General features: G+C 45.9%; 1 pseudogene; it reads right to left on the bottom strand.

Annotated features, from left to right (window-relative positions):
* Positions 1-8,230: 8,230 nt before the first annotated feature.
* Positions 8,231-10,917, bottom strand: LOC113456048 (annotated as a pseudogene).

Consider the following 10,917-nt stretch of genomic DNA (forward strand, 5'->3'; position numbering starts at 1 on the left):
CCATCCTGAGGTCTAAGCATTGACTGGAGAGCGAAAAGAATTGCATGGGCTCGGTCCTAGCAAGTGGGGATATGGGGAAAGCCTGTGGCCTCCGGTGGCCCTCTGAGACTGTCCCCTCATCTCAGTCCATGGCATGAAGGCTCGCTCAGCTGTGCTCCATTAGAGCCTGAGCATGGGGCGTATGAGCTCCCTGCTCCCATGGACCTCTCAGCACTGCTCATTGTACCCGTATGGCCAAGGGCTGGATAGCCTCTCCTTTGCAGTCTCACATGCACGGAGTCTTGGGAAGGGTGGCAAAGCAAAGTCCAGGTCACTAAGTGTCCTGTCTGTCCCTTTCTGCCAGCACCATGTGCACCCTCCTGGACACATGGACTAGTGTTTTCCCCGAGGACTTTGCCAAAACATCAGACATGTCCATTCTGAAGAGGGTGAAGAAAGACCTACTTGATCATAAACTTCCCGTATTCAGATGTCCTTGTCTGTGTCCACGAGCTCAATACCAATTTGCAGGGAAAAGTGGCAAATGATTCAGAGGATAGTGACTGAGAAAGTGCCAGGTAGATGCTTGACACTGTGAGAAGGTGTCAGGACCTGGTCTTAGGTCTCAGAAATGATTGGGGGATCCTTTAGAGGCTCCTCTTTGCAGGAGCAGTCACTGGACCCCAGCCTGGGCATGTGATCCTTTGGAGGATAGGATCTGGGAATCTAGGCAGACATGGTCTCTCCTATGTTTGGAAAGACTGAGAAAGAGGTCTCATCCTGGGCCTGTTGTCTCCTGTCCCTCTACTGTCATTTCCCCTTCTAGAGATGCTTGCATCAGCAGCACATCTGTCTCCATCCTTAGATCCGGAGAGCTGCAGGTAAAACTGCACATCCAAATTTAGAGTTCCACGTCTGTCAACCAGCAATGAAGACAGCTACCCTCAATCCAGAACCAGCAAGAACTAGAGCAGCAGAAAATCAGATAATCCAATGTAAGGTCCTGTGTCATGTGTACAGCTGGAGTAGCAGCCGGGGCCACATTCCTGTCAGCAGTCGTGGATGCTCCAGATGCTCGACCTCTTACCATGTCAGCAGACATAATGCAACTTCATCTGGGAGATCCAGGGATGGGCCTGGCCCACTTGCTCCTCTAGGCATCCCTCATCTATCTGCTTTGCAGACAGCACCAGTTCTATTGTTCCCCACAGAATCACCCCCTTATTTCAACCCAGCAGCGTTTCCAGACCCACAGGCAGCTTCCCCTGCCCTTTTTATTCTTCTGGATGTTTTCAATGTTGCATTTGCTTAAATATTGCTTTTAACAAATTGTCTGCTTTTCGTTGTGTAAATTACTGTTACAGTGTTCACTGTTGGGGTCCAATGTCAGCCTGGACCATAAATTATTTCTCTGGATCAGACCCCAACACAAACTATCTCTCTCTGGACCGGCGTGGAGGCACAGGAATAGAGACACAACTCACATGGTTTTATCGGGAGGGAGATTCTCAGTGGTCCCTCATGAAGTCCTGAGTTGACATCTTGAAATTTTTTTTCCTCTTTATTCTCCAAACAGCCTTATATATCAAAACATAAACTGAGGAGGAAATACATTAGCATTCTGTTTCCTAGGTAACCAGGTGAATGGCTTTTCGTCACGTCCACAACTACCTGTGCTTGCAGTCACGTTTTCCTGGCCAGTGTTCTAGCTCAGTCACATAGGCTGAATTAGCACCTTTTTTTCAGGCATCCTCCAAATTACAAAGACGGGAGCAAAGCAACATCCTGATCTTTTGTTAGGGCAGCGGCAGCCTGTCTGGAAGGCTACGTGACCACTATGGCTTGAGAGCCTGGCTGCTATATCATATAGAACTATGGGCCTACAATTCACTAGGCGTGCTTGTACATGAATCCCGAAGCATATCACACTAGTTCTGGAGAGGCTCCATGGAGACAGACCATCCTAAAGAAAGGGAGGCAAAAGCCACTGCTTTGATAGGGACCAGGTGAATACCTGAGAGAGGTGCTAGACATACAGATGGTTGTGTCTCGTTGCCGTCTGCTGGGGAACTAAAGGCCAGGGTCATGTGCTTAGAGCTCAGGCTGACCAGTTGTCCTTCTGAGGGCTTTCTGCTTTAGGTGCAGGCTCCTGTAGCTGGGTAGCAGTACTATTTGTGCAGCAGATGAGGACTAATTGTAATCTCGTGAGATCCCTGCTTCCCATAAGCACAAGGCCAGGCACACACTCACAGTTGCCCATAATAAGTACAGTTTGAACAGATGAGTGGCCACATTTTCCAGAAGGGTTCTTTCATGCTGTTGACGATGTTTAAAACATGCTGATCTTGAAGTAATAATTAGCTTTTCTTCAATGTTCGGGACCATCTATGAGTAACAGTGTCAAGTTATAAATAATAATATTAATAATTATAAATAAAATTTCCTCCAGTGTTCAGTGATACGGCTTGTAGCCACCCAACTGCCATTCACTATGCTTTTCTGGCCCCTCCCCCACGAAATTCCATTGATGATTCTGTCACCAACTGTCACACATAACTGACCTTGGGCAGCTAAGGTGCTCATGTCTCCAGAGAGATTAACTCAGTGTGCAAGACTGATAGGGGTCACAGATCTGCTCGTTATAGCTTCCTGGGGATGAAGGGAACTCACCCACCAGTCACCAGGACGTTTTTCATGGGAAAAGATAACACAGGTCTCACTTCTCTAGAGGTAAGTGTCCATCCATCAAAGAGTCCACATCATAGCACGGGATTGAACTTCAGTAAGGTATCCATTCATAGGGTGAGGGGGGCACCAGTTGTGCAGGAAGTCTTCTGGGAGGCCCCCATCTTGACTGGACCAGAATCAGGCTTCCCGGTGAAAGATAGCTTCAGAGTGTGGCAGTCCAACACAGCAGGGGTGGGAAACTGGCTGAAGTCATGTAGTGAGTTCCAAGACAGGCTCCAAAGCTACAGAAAAAGCCTGGAGGGTTGATATAATCTCATATCCTGGATCAGCCCCACACTCTGCGGTGTTGCTTGAGGCCTCCCTCAGGCCCAGAGGAGCCAAGGTGGTGTGGTGGGTCCGGCCTGGGAGCTGGGCAAGTTAGCATTTGGCGCAGGCAGGACTGCTCTTTTAGCATTTTTTCAGACTTACTGGACAAACCGATTCTACACACAAACTTACACAACATTATAACACTGTCTCTAACTTTGTGAACAACAGCTTCATCTCCCTCCGAGGGTACCTGAGAGCCTAGTCCTTTCACTCATAAGGTCATTCATTTTCACGTCAACCCTAAGAAGTGGGTATAAGCATTCTTCCAGGATACAAATGAAGAAACTGAGTCAAATATCTTAAGAATTGTCTTGACATCAAATGCTATCCTTTGCTAATCTGCACCATCCAGAGGTACATACATTGCAGTTACACTGGGAGATGTCTTTAAGATAATGTAGGTGTTTCTCCATGAAGTATTGGAAGAGGTTTCCAAGTAATATTTTATAGTAGAAATATATATGTAGTATTTAATTCATTCTGAAATCAAGTTGAATCCATAAAAATTGGATCTGCATTGTTCCTTTTTAAAAAAAATAATTCAGTTAACTTTATTTTATTTGCGTTGGTATGAGGTATCATATCAGATTTCCTGGACTGGAGTTACTGGCAGTTGTAAGCTGCCATGAGGGTTCTGGAAATTGAACTTATATCTCTGGAAGAACAGTCAGTGCTCTTAACCACTGAGCCATCTTTCCAGCCCCAGCACTGGTTCTTTTATATACTTATTAATTTTCTCCTTTGATAGATGCATATATAAGGGCTACTCAGCCCACTCCCCCATCTCCCTTCTAACTCTGTCAGCTCCCCCTCACTCTTTACTCTTTCTGAGTCCCTTTCTCGTATTTACATCTTTGTGTTTTGTTTCTGACCCACTGAGTTTAAGAAGGGCTGTTTGTGAATATTGGTTTTGAAGTAGTCATGGGAGCCTTTTGAACTAGTCACAGGTTCTTCTGTGAAAATCCAAGGGAAGACAATGCCTGCTTTTTCCTCAGAATCTACCAGTGGCCAGTATGTCATCGAGATGGGATACCATCTCACCAATCTTTGTCCAGGCTTGACTGATGTCAGGCCCTAGCCTGTGCAGGCCCAGTCAATGGAGGTAGGCATAATCGCTGTAAGACTGACTGCATGGCCTTGTCATGCCTAGAACACAGCATTTCTCAGCCCCTTTCTCTGTCTTCTAGTTCTTACATTCATCTGTCTTCTCTTTGGGCATGTTTCCTGAACCTTAGACAGGACAGTATAGTATTGGCACTGTCTGTAGGAACGAGCATTCAATTTTCACATTTTCTCAGCACCTTGAGCAGCCATGAGTCTCGGCATTCACTACTATTTATTACAAAGGGAAGTTTCCTTGGGTATGACTAGGACTAGCATCTGTCTATTGGGTATAAGCATAAAATATTATTTTTTGGTTTTTGTTTAAAAAAACAAGGTGTGAAGCTCATATTGTAACAGTTCTGCACCTGTCATATGCCACCAGATGGCAGCATCAGACATTCTTTTCAAGTTGCTCTGCTTGGTCTCACATTGCCAGGCATTGTAATATACAACCTGGTTAACAACAAAGCAACTAATACTTGATGGACCACTTCATAGACCCAACCTTACTGCACAGCTGTCTAGTTGCTCCCAGGAAATGAGGACAGGTTTCTGTGAGCTCTACTGGCTCACTCTAAACCCAGACGTAGGAGGAAATGAATGCATTCAGTTTCAGTTTCACGAAGACAGAGAAAAGCAAAAAGCCTTTCCCTACCTGTTACAGGATGAATCATGAGGAACCCATGATTTTCAGACAGAATAGAAAACAAAATACAGCATCTGCTAAGTCTTCCTCGGTGCCACAGACTGGGTGGAGTTGGCAAGGAAAGTTCCCGAGCTTACACTGAGCTGTCTGTGGTTCTTCAGCAGAGGCAGGAAGGGGTTGGAGAACTGGAAACATAGAAGTTGGTCGGCCACAAAATTCATGAACTTGAAAGGAGAGGCAGAAAATGGTTGATTTCATGAACTACAGAAACAGTTGACCGCTGCCCCCCTGCCCCATGGAGGATCCAGTGGTGGCTGAAAGACCCTCAGAGAGGACCTTTTTCTACAATGAAGTCCCCAGAACCAGAACACTCCGAGTCCAGACCACAGGATGCAATTAGCAAGAGGTTTATTGAGTAAACACAGGTACCTGCGGGCGGCAAAGTCTTTCGGAGTACTTGCGCGCCTGCCAACTGGAGGGTGGGTTTTTTATAGGGAAGAGCAAAAAGCAAGTTTACAGAAGCAAAAGCGTGGTTATCGGAATGAGGTGGGGGCATAAATGGTTTCCTCTCTCAGCATGGATGTCTGGCAACAGTCATCCTGGTCCTATCTTTATAGATATCCTGTTTTGCAGTCAACCTGCTTTGTTGATGTCCTATCTTATTGACATCCTGCCTTGCAGTCTTCCTATCTCATAGACATCCTGCTCTCTCAAGCACATGGGACGTTCTTACGAGAGCAGGCTGGCTGCTAATCCGGAGAATTTTTTTATTTTAAGCAAACAGGACATTCCCCCGGGAGCATGCTAGCTAAGGGGTTTGAGGAGGGGGTCTGTAGGGTCTTTCAGTGGCGATGCTGTTGGTGCTAACATGGGTTTTGTAGATTCTTAGAAATCTCGTGTGTCTTTTCTGGTCACCCCATCCAGGCCATATTGCTGAAGAAGTTCAACCTCAAAGCCTCATGCAGGGATTAGGCCATAGAGGAGGGTGCCAAAGAACTTAAAGGCAGAAGACGTATATCATGGACTTCCTGGCTATTAGGTGGACTTGGTCCAGCAGACATACATGGCCAACCTTATGACATATGCCCTCCTTCGGAGCTCCTTATTCAGGGGCGACACATTCTGGAGGACCTTGGTGGCTAACAAGATCACAACTGTCATTACTGGGGCCATGAGCGTGGCTGGTTTTAGTTCCATACATGGAACCAGCAAGGACTCAATGAGCCCATACTCTTGAGGTTTTGGGCATCCACACAAATTTAGGAAGCTAATCACTAAGACACATGGAACAGATAAAGTGTCAGCTCATTAAGCCTCCAGTCCACAGAAAGAAAGTGACTAATAGCACGCACCAGTGGCTCATTCTCCCAATGTTGAGACAAGCTACAAAGGGACTCTCAGATGCTACAGTCTACCGTGAGGTGGGAAGTTCTGAGCTCAACTGGAACCAAACGTAGGAGATGGATGAGAAAGACTCTTTCATAAGACAAGGATAAGAAACTATCTTGCAATGGTGTGTTCTCTGTGAGGTAGCTAGAGGCATCCTGCTAAGCTCAGATGGAGGTGAAGTCTTGTCTGTATGACCTCATTGGAAACATACAAGAGTACCAAATTTCTCGAGCAAATCTACTCTACCCAACTCATTCAAGCAGGAGTGGCCCTGGCCTCCCAGCTGGCCAATGCAGCCCACCACCATTGCAGGGCATAACTAAGTCTTGGTCAGAGGACTCAATAGCTTTATTCACATTACCTGATTCTAGAGAAAGAGTGAGGCCCAGCTGACTGGAACCCTTCTAGAACTTTCTAGAAATAGCAAGAAGTATCCTTTTTTTATCTTCTGAGGTAGAGATCAATTTTTAAATATAGACATCCTTTTCTGTCATTATTCTGATTGTTTTCCTACACAGAGATTTTCTACATAGAATCCTGTGGGTGCTACTCCCCTCTTCTACTTTCTATGAAAGTGATTTTCTTTAATTTTAGTAACATGAAAGACTAGTTTTTCCTCATAAAATGTGCAGAAAACTAATTTGAGAAAGTATGCTCAGATCAACCCCATGACATAAAATTTGAGTTTACTTCCAAATTTAATGATGCTATCTAGCTCTCGATTATCTTTCTTTTAAACAAGTATTTCTCCCCCTCCATAAAAGACTGTTTAATAGTTGTCCTCGTGACTATTATAGAGCTTTAAATCATCTTATATCTTGATATCACATCAATTTTGTCATATGCAAATTTCAGGTGTCAAAGAAGGAAAATTATTCTACCAAATGTAATTGATACCATCTTCTCACTCATTCATTAAAAAACTAAAGTTCCATGATAAGCCACAGATCTGAACTGCTCTCTCAAATTGATATCTTCTCAGTAAGATAAAGTTCAACAACTTTAACCTCCTCCTTAGCTTATGAGTTTGTGGTCTCTAAGAAAGCCCCAGCTGCTCCAAGCAGCACCTCAGGCATGTGCGTTGTTTCCCTTCCTCCCACACCTCTCCCATCCCTCCAGTGAAACATGTATCTTTTCTGTAACACCCCAGCAAAAGCTGTGGTTGTGAAGAGTGGCAGATGCCCTTCTGATAAAACCTGAGAGTCACACCTCGTGGTTCATCCACACAAAGGGTCCTTGAGCTCTGGCAAATGACAGAAACCTTGGTGACGTGTGCTAATCCACGCTACGGATGTAGTTTTGAAGAGAATAATAATCCTTGTAGGGTTTTCATTGTATATTTCGTACTCCTATCTGTTTTTAAGTAATTTTTTACTTTTGACAAACTTGTCTTGAATGAGTCCAGAAAGGCCAAGGCCTCAGGAAAGTTCCCACAGCCTGCCCACAGTGGCCATCTGCCCAGGGTCCTTGCTGGACTGCTCTTAGCACAACCTTCCATTGCATTTCCTGAGCATTTCTGGTTCTTTCCCACATTTTAAAAAGCATTATATTTCCTTTGAGGTTGCATATGTGGAAGGCACTGTGCTTTCTAACCTCTGCCTCAATCATTTTTTTTTTTTTCACTTTTAGCCTTCCTAGCAAGCTAAGCCCGGACACTGTGGTTTTCAGCTTTGCCTGGAGATTGTAATTTTTTCTGGTCTGTGGAAGTTTTGAAAATGTAAAACAAGCTGTTGTGCACAGACTCATAAAATGACAATCTCAAGTGTTCCTTAAACCCCCAGGGGGTGGTTCCATGTGTTCAAAGGCTGAGACTCACTGCTGAGAGGTAAATTCCTTTCTTCCCCCTCCCTCTTTCTTTCCCTCCCTCCTTCCTTCTTTCTCTTCTTTCCATTCTGTGTCCAAGGCCGCAGAATGATGAGAATGGGCTCATAATAAATGTCATCACTGAACTTCTCCCCTGCATCACTTCCCCACTCCTGGCCTCCATCCAGTAACTGAAAAACTCAATCCCACAGCCGCAGTGCAACAGGCTTTGGGTTCTTCCTCCATCCTTGGTCAGGTGGGGCGCCTTAGTTTGAAGGTATTGAAGCAATGACAGGAACAGCAGGGAAGAGGGAAAGGCTCTCCTCCTAGAAATAGCCCTGAACAGTACAGTGTGGTTAAGTAGGGGCTCTTATAGCCTGGGGCACCAAAATAGGGCCCTGGAGCCAGAGGAAATGATACAGTCAGCCCTGAGAAAGGGGACACTGCGACCTCATATTCCTCTTATTGGGAATAGTGGATATTTAATCGTCTGCCCTTCCGGCACCGGTTATAAACCCGTACTCAGACCACATCGTTTCCCAGCCCAAGCTGCTGATCTGCTGCAAGGTGGGCTCCGGGCACTGCAGAAACACCTTCTCCGGGCTCCCTCTAAAGCGGCTGTCAATTCTCCTCCACTGCTTCCTCTAGCAGCCCTCACCAAGACTCCGCTTCACTTATTTTCTAAAGGCTGCTGTCAGCCTCCTCCGTCCTCTTCATCAGCAGCTTACACACATTCTTGCAACTGAGACGCAGGTCCTTAAAGAGGCAGATGGTCATCTGGGTGAACCTTTCCTACGAGAAGCCCAGGGTAATGTCAGATGGCATATCCACGAGGGGTCCCCCTCCGCTTCAGCAGCTTAGCAAACTGCTCTAGTTCTTTCTGCGGGGCCTTCAGGTCCTGGGACTCCTCAGGACTTGGTCCCACCTTCATGGCAGTGGGTCCAGGGGAGGCCCACTCTGAGTTGCTTTTCTCCCTGATCCTCAGGCTGTAAACTCTTCAAGACGATTGTGGACCTCAGGCCCACTCCAACCTGAGGTCCACAGTATGCCACCCCTCCACAGAACTCATACGGCAGGAGACAGAGAAAGGTCCTCAACAACTCTGAGCTTGTGCCAAGCCCTGGCTCATTTCCAGGTCAACTCGGAGGGTCTTGCAAGCTTAGTCAGATTGGAGGGTCCACCCAGCCTAGCTCCAACCCTCCTGATCCATCTATCACTCCTGGTGGGGTAAGAAGAGGATGTCTGAAGCTAGGTGTATGTCTATGGGGAAAATCAGACACCCCAAGCTGGGTGCCTGATGGACAGAGGGTTCACCTAAGGACCCAGAGGTAAAATTATTATATCAACTGCTGAAAAATTAATTTTCTCCATTTCCTTCCTCGGGTGAGTGCTTTTCAAGCATAGTGAGGATATGTTGATGTGCTTGCTCTTTTCTTGATGACACTGCTGTTAACCTAGGGTATTCTGGGAGCTTTTTCTTGAGTTGCTTTTAGTCAGTTTGCCAGACACCGTTAAAGCATTTTTTTCCCACTGCCCACCAGAGGACTGTGGAAGAGGCGCAGACCTGTGGGACCTTGGGACTATCTCTCCCCAGCTGCACCTGTGCTCATGAGAAGATGAATGGGCATAGAGCTCCGAGGTTCGCTGCTTGCACTGTCCTTAACCAGTGCTTCTCCATTTGTGGGTCATGACACCTTGGGTCTAAGGACCCTTTCACTGAGGCTGCCTAAGACCTTAGGAAAACACAGGTATTTATATTTTGATTCCTAGCAGCAGCAATGAAAATAATTGTGTAGCTGGGGGGGTTCCCCCCACCTTGGGGACCGTTTTTAAAGGTTCCCGGCTTTGGGAGGTTGAGAACCTGTGGGAGCCCATGTGTGACTCAGTTTCCACCTAATGTCCATTCCGATTTATAAGTCTTTTGAATTCAAGTTTGCCTACTCTGCTTTTTCCAATAAACTTGAGGGCTGTGAGAGACTTCTGTTGTAGCCCATGAGAAAAGAACACTCTATCTAGTAGACAGTATACTGCTGATGACAAACCTCAGGAGCATCAAGATAGAAAGGAAGGCTGCTCCAAGCAGAAAGCACATGTTGGGAAGGAGGCTGCTCACTCAAGGACAGGAATGGACTTGTTGTCAGATACCAACTGACCATCTGTGCTGTGCTTTGTTCTGCTTTTCTATACAAGCAAGTTCTGAAATCAACTCTGGGCTGTTTGGCTTCTTCAGCAATGACCAAACAGACCTCCTGATTCTATCCTGTGTTTTCTGTGTCTGTCCCCTTTCCTCTGACATTTATTCAGCCTTGATGACCCCCAATCCAGGAACCCCTAACTGACTTTGTAGGAATGGGCTCCTGTAAGAACCATTGCTTTAAACACTCCCATTTACTTTATAGTTATAGCATCATAAAGGAGGCCAGGACTAGGGATGGTTCTGGATCTTCAGAGTTAACCCTCCTATGCCCAAGTTTCCACTTATTTCAGTGTCTCTTGGACATCCCCCCCCCCCATCCCACCTGACTCAAATCTATTAGCCTCTGATCATCTATCCTTGGGCTCGTCACCCTTGCGTGGTATGGTCTGGAACCACCTCCTATTACAAACTCCCCCTACACACTCCATCTTTTTTGTTGACTACTTCCTTCCCTTCTTGGTCTAAGTAAATCAAATTATTCCATCAAAATGCAACCTTTCTCAACACCTATGGTATCTCAATACCTGAGATAAATTACCCATGAAGTGCTTAATGCAATCATGATTGTACCATGACAGCACCATTGGTCACCATTTAGACCTTGGGCAGAAGGCAAGATACAGTGAGAGAGCAGTGGATAACGATAAGATTTCACTTCAGTTTTTCCACCTGGAAATTCCTGAAGTGGGATGAAAAATAGAAGGTACCACAACATTATGATCCTCAAGTTTCTGATCGACAT

Source organism: Microtus ochrogaster, chromosome 1 (genome assembly GCF_000317375.1).
Source record: "Microtus ochrogaster isolate Prairie Vole_2 chromosome 1, MicOch1.0, whole genome shotgun sequence".
Lineage (NCBI taxonomy): Eukaryota > Metazoa > Chordata > Mammalia > Rodentia > Cricetidae > Microtus > Microtus ochrogaster.